Below are 6,575 nucleotides of genomic sequence, written 5' to 3' on the forward strand. Positions count from 1 at the left end.
GTAAATAGCCTGTATTGTGAAAATAAATAAATAAATGTAAAAAGTTCTAGGAACGTCCTAAATAATGATTTATTGAATTTTGTAAGAACCAAAATCAGAGTGTTCTTGTGACATGTTGCTAACTACATGAGAAGTCTCCAACCTGATTTGCTAAATAAGGTCTGAATCAGAGCCTTGCCAGTGCTTAGTCGATGCAAACTTTACAACAGGACAGGCTACACTGATGATTTTTATATCTTTATACAAAACGACTTTTGCATAAGACTAGTCAAAAAACAATGGAAACCAATAGGTGCACAAGTGTCACACAGGAATAGCTGTTATTCATTGCTGATTGAGTTAATAAGGGCAAATAGAGCAGAATGAAGCTGTTCTGAGTGTCCAAACAGTGCAATACTGTAACCAAACACCAGCAGCACACAGCAGACTCTACGCTGCAGTTAAAAGCTGACTTGTGTGGAGGCTAAAGGGAAGAAACCACTTCAGAAGTGGCTCACTTTGGTGTTCAAAAGTCTGTAAAGAGTCTACTGAGGGAGAGGGGTCAGAGGTCATTTTTGATATCGCTGCTTTTTCATGGGGAAAATAATATCTAAAAAGGTGGAGTATTTTTCACAGTTGCGTTTTTTTTTTTTTTGGTCTGAAAAACATCACAAATTTCTAATTCAGCAAGCGCTGTCAGTCTGAGTGTCATGGCTTTTGACAGATGAGACAAACCGATTTTTGAAGGCTGTCCACTTCTTCTGTGTGGGACAAAAACAAGAAACAGAGAGTTTATGTTTGCAACAGTGCCAGATGCCACACAGAGCTACATCAGTGGCACTGTTCTCACTCACTCACACACTCTTTCTCTCTCCCTCTCTCTCTCTCTCTCTCTCTCTCCCTCTATCTCTTTAATAAAATGGGTCTCACTCTCTCTTTCTCTCTCTCTCTCTCTCTCTCTCTCTCTCTCTCTCTCTCTCTTTCTCTCTTTCTCTCCCTCTCTCTCTCTCTTCTCTCTCTCTCTCTCTCTCTCTCTCTCTCTCTCTCTCTCTCTCTCTCTCTCTATCTCTCTCTTTCTCTCCCTCTCCTCCCTCTCTGTCTCATGGTCCAGAGATGTCTCCTGTCACATGTGACAGAATCTGTGACATGCTACACCTTTCCACACACCGGGCTCCACTAAGTATATGTGTGTGTGTGTGTGTGTGTGTGTGTGTGTGAATGTGTGTGTGCTGGCTCCATGGAGGCACAGCTGGCCTGGCTGACAGGGAGAGGGGGAGGCTTCAGCAGCAGAGTGAGCTACAGCAGGCAGAGGAGAGGAGACGTCTTGTGACGTGCCGAGAGGAGGAACAGCAGGGCTCAGTGGAGACATAAAACAGGCCGCAATACGTTCAAAAGACATTTCACACGGAGAAATGGCAGATGGTAAGTGGTTTGAATGCACGTTCAACAACAGGCTGACTGTTTGTGGATCTGAGCAATGTGAGACGAAAACAAGAATATAGAATCAGACAGAGGCTTCAGGCCAAATGGATGAGGGCTCCTGAGTACACACGTGTTTGTGTGTGTGCACATGCATGTTTTTCGTACATTTTCAGGACATGTGGTCCTGGCTATGTCGGAAAACCAAGAAAAAATAGGGCAAACCAGCCTTTACAGCATGAGCAAAGTGATTTTGAAAAAAGCTCGTATTTTTTATATTTTATAGCTTAGGTTTAAATTAAAGGTTAGGTTCCAAAAAGTCTACATTTTTAGTACAGGAATAGCATTACTGACCTTTAGCTTATGAACATTCACCATGAAGCATTCACACAATGTAAAAGGCAGCATTTTTGTGAATGTTTCATCTATTTGGGCCAGTTTGTGTGGAAATATGGTTTTATTTTAGAGCTCAGTAAGGCTGTAACTAGGTCAGACTACTGGAGAAAAACACTGATGGCCAGCTTATGGTGACTCTGGCATGGGTTTAACATACATTGAAGTTGCAGTGTGTTTTTAACAGAGATGGAAAATACAGGTCCAGAAAGTACAAATCCAGTTCTCTCTCTCTCTCTCTCTCTCTCTCTCTATATATATATATATATATATATATATATATATATATATATATATAGCCTGGAATAGTAGAATAGTGCACCTCTTATTAATTGTTCATACTGAATTGTGGATTTATTCAGTACATCATTCATACACACACTTATACATTATCGCTGTCAAGCAAAAACCTTGTATCTCTCTGAAATGCCAACTTTAAAGGAGAAGGTTCTTAAATGTTGGAAGTGGAAGTGGAAATAAAGATGAATGTAAAAATATTTTATTCCAAGTCAGTAATTTTTTTAAGCAATAAAACACTACATTTTATCATTTTATCATTAATGTACATGTCAGTGCAAAGGACAACACATACTGGAAAAAGTAAAAAATGGCACTCTCTTCAGTAGCTGACGTGAACCTGGCCTGGGACAGGTATAAAGAGGTATAAAGCCCCCCCAGCAGTGGAACTGTTCTCTGGCATATGACGGTGCTCCATCCAATAATTCTGGGATGAACTGGGGAGTTGGGGATAAGGTGAGGTGGTCATAATCCAACATCCTGACCTCACTAACTCTCTTGTGGCTGAATACAATCCAATCCTCACAGCTATGTCCTTTTAGCATATATTCATATAGTGCAACAGTGTATATATATATATATTTACATACATACATACATACATGGGACATACATGGTTCATATGTATGACTCTATATCCTGACAAAGTATGAAAACAAAGTGTGTGTGCGTGCACTCATATTTACTCACCTCCCACCCCTCTGTCCTCCATCTGTCTTATTTCCAAGTCAAATGAGCCCACCATACAGAGGTGTTTGTGTCACCTTTACCTTTCATTCTGTTCCTCGTCTACTCCTTTTGCCTGATTTTCTCATTACTTGCAGCACGTGGGGCCTAGGCAGGGTGGGCCGATATCCTGGCGGCCGTGATTATGTGCTGAGAGGGAGACAAGGGCACAAGGCTTAAAGCAACCTCTCCACTTCACCTGCACATGATAGACTTTATCAACACGCCGATGGAAAAAGAAAAAAGAAAAAAGAAAAAAAAAAACGCACTGAGAGTGAGCAGCCTCTAGTGATGGAAATGGGTCATGGCGACCTCAGTCAAGATTAGCTGTGACTCAACAGCAGATCCTAGTGGCGGTGAAGGGCCAAGGAGCAGCCTACCGACTGAATACAGTCACGAAGCCTTGTCTACTCCTCTACACACTCTTTTTCTTTTTCTTTTTTTTTTTTACAAATACTCACCTTTTTTCTCTCATCCCACTCTCTGCCGGGGGCCACGTTAAAGGGCCCTGTCAACTGCATGTGAATTAAGTGCAGTGCCTGACACCGCAGCTCTAAGTAAGAGCATTCAGGGAGGAACAAAAAAATAAAAAAAGAAGTGTGGAAAGCGTGGGTCTGGCAACCATATGAGCAGAATATGCATTGGAATGAGGTGATGGAAATAATTATTACTAAATGGCTCCTCATTACAGAGCACTCCTCCCAATCATTCAGGATAAGCTGCAGGGCTGAGCCACACAACCACATCCACTGGCTTTAATGGCCAATTTACCCTTACTACAGCTGTCTGTGGAGACCCTCTATCCAGTCTGGGATTCTGCCTTATTAAAATGTGTCAGTATTAAGTTCCTGGCTGGTGCTGTATACTCTGCTCACTGGCTTGACAATTACAGGTTAAAAAATAGCAGCCTTCCTGTCTAGGTCTGTGTGCATAAACCTAGTCCCCAGAATATAAGAACGGGACTTCAATAATCAACAGTAATCTCAGAAATTAACAGTAAAAAAGCAGATTCATCACCATGACAACAACTGAAATTGAGAGTTGGTCACTGAAGGCCTTTAGGCTCCACCCCTGAGCTTAGTGCACAAAAGGCCACTTCCTCTTCATTGCTAAGGGAGCAGCACCGAGGCAATTAAGAGGACAGTGTGGCAAAACAAAGCAGCATCTCATTTCCTTATTCGAGAAACTAATATATATATATATATATATATATATATATATATATATATATATATATATATATATATATATAGGTCATTTACAGTGGCAGCTCCGGCTCCGGAGTCCTAGGGGATATCATACAAAGACCAAATACGCCCCCTCCCACTTATAGCATATGGTTTTTAAGCTGTTGACAATATTTCTAAGAAAAAGTTCAGCTTGATTGGAGGCACAAAGCCTTATATTGCTTGCTACTGTTAACTCATTATTGCTAAAACATACATTATAATATGACAGATAACCATAGCACTCCAAATTGTAGCCCCATATCAAATGATGACAAATATGCAAAAATATGCACCTGTTAATAGGTTATTTTTTCTGTAGATTATAAAATGTTTTCCTCTATTGTTTAACATTCTTTGGGTAGTTTTTATTTAACTATGCTCACTGGCTTGACAATTACAAGAAAATAGCAGTATTTCTGTTTAGGGCTGTGTGTATAATCCTAGTCCCCAGAACATCCTTTGGTTAGTTTTTATTCAACCTGAAATCAAAATGAACCTTTATTAGTTTACTTTCTTAGTCTTAATAACCTTGTAATTCAGAGGAGGCAGTGACATTTGCATGAAATATGTACACAGAACAAAACAAATTGATTTAGAAACATTCAGTTTGCTGGAGGGGGTGATAGGAGGTGATTCTAGGGAATGGTATTCATTTTCCCTATAGAGAAGACTGGCTTAGACTTAGCCTTAGAGTTCTTTATTTAGCCATGATGCTGGCTACAAAAGGTCCTCAGTGGTGTATGTGTTATGGGTTCAGATTGACGCTGACTTTAACTGTTGCTTCACAGCTTGCAGCAGCAACAGAAGCCTTGCCAATGAAACAAGATCAGAAGAAAGCACAGTGTCGACTCACCCAGGAAGTCACTAAAGAACCTAGTCAAACATCCAAGGACCTGCAGTTCTCGCTCACCTCAGATAAAGTCAGCAGTCACGATTCCAACATTAGAACAAAGAGGCTGTATGAATTTCTATTCATGGGAGATAACAATAGCAATAGCAGTGGTGGCTCAGTGGTTAGAGCGCCGAGATATCGATAACAGGGTTGTGGGTTCGATTCCCGGGCTCGGCAAGCTGCCACTGTTGGGCCCTTGAGCAAGGCCCTTTACCCTCTCTGCTCCCCGGGCGCTGGAGTTGGCTGCCCACCGCTCTGGGTGTGTGTGTGTACTCACTGCCCCTAACACATGTGAGTGTGTGTTCACTACCAGATGGGTTAAATGTGGAGGACACATTTACGTGCACCTTTACCTTAGCTTGATAGCCCTCAATACTGTTGAGATAATGTTCTGTGGACTGATGAGTGGCAAGTTTAACTTTTTGGAAGCCAGACAAACATTCCTCAATAAGAACATCATACCAACAGTCAAACATGGTGGCGGTAGTGTCATGGTGTGGAGATTCCTTGCTGCTTCAGGCCCAGAGACGGAACTATGAATTCTGCTCTCTACCAGAAAATCCTGCAGGATAATGTTCAGTCATCTGCCTGTGAGCTGAATCTTAAGCACAAGACAATGATCCAAAGCACAAGAGCAAGTCAAATTAAAGCTTTGCCGTGGTCTAGTCAAAGTCCTGACTTAAAGCCCACTGAGATGCTGAGGCAGGACCATAAATGGGGAGTTGAAAGTGATTGAAAGTGAATTAAATGAAATCAATTCTGCGAAGATATGTGGGGGCAGAATTCCTCCACAGTGATGGGAAAGACTGATCTTCAGATAAAGGAAGTATTTGATTACAGGCTAAAAGGTAGCACAACCAGTTATTACATTTAAGGAGCAATTACTTTTTCACATGGGTGCCATAGGTATGCACCTTATTTCACATTTGGGTGCTTCCAAGTAATTTTAAAGGCAACTCAGACCTCAGTTTTCTTGTATGAAAGCTCTATAAATAAAATTGGATCCCCACTCCCATAGAACTCCTTTCAGTGGCAAAATACATATTACCCACATTGTACGTACACAAACACACACACACACACACACACACACACAAACACACACACACACACACACACTTCAACAGACAAAATGTACAAAACTGGGTATAACAGTCATGGTTGGCAGCAGCGGGGTGATAAAAAAAATTCCCCCCTTCTGTTGCTTTTATAAAATGATTCATGGTCAAATTTTTATTAAATAATTTCGGGAAATTACAAAAACTATTTACTATCAGTAAAAAAGTAAAAAAAGTCAAATGCCAAATAAATAAAAATATAATATGTACAATAAGTAATCAAAGCAATGAGTATGTTGATAAGTCTCAATCAAGCTTCATCTGGAGGTGGTCTCTTTTACTCCAATTTTGACTCTCCATTGTCTTCCTTAAAAATAAAACTTTTCTTAAGTCATAGTTCTCTTGCAAATTAAATCACATTGTCATCCAGGATTTCCCTATATTTTGATGCATTAACATTACCCTCTACTTTCACAAGCCTTCCAGGGCCTGCTGCCAAGAAGCATTACATTTACATTCATGGCATTTAGTTGATGCTCTTTTCCAGAGCAACTTACTAGGTTACTCGTATTACAGAGTTGG

Source organism: Salminus brasiliensis, chromosome 22 (assembly GCF_030463535.1).
Source record: "Salminus brasiliensis chromosome 22, fSalBra1.hap2, whole genome shotgun sequence".
In the NCBI taxonomy this organism is placed as follows: Eukaryota; Metazoa; Chordata; class Actinopteri; order Characiformes; family Bryconidae; genus Salminus; species Salminus brasiliensis.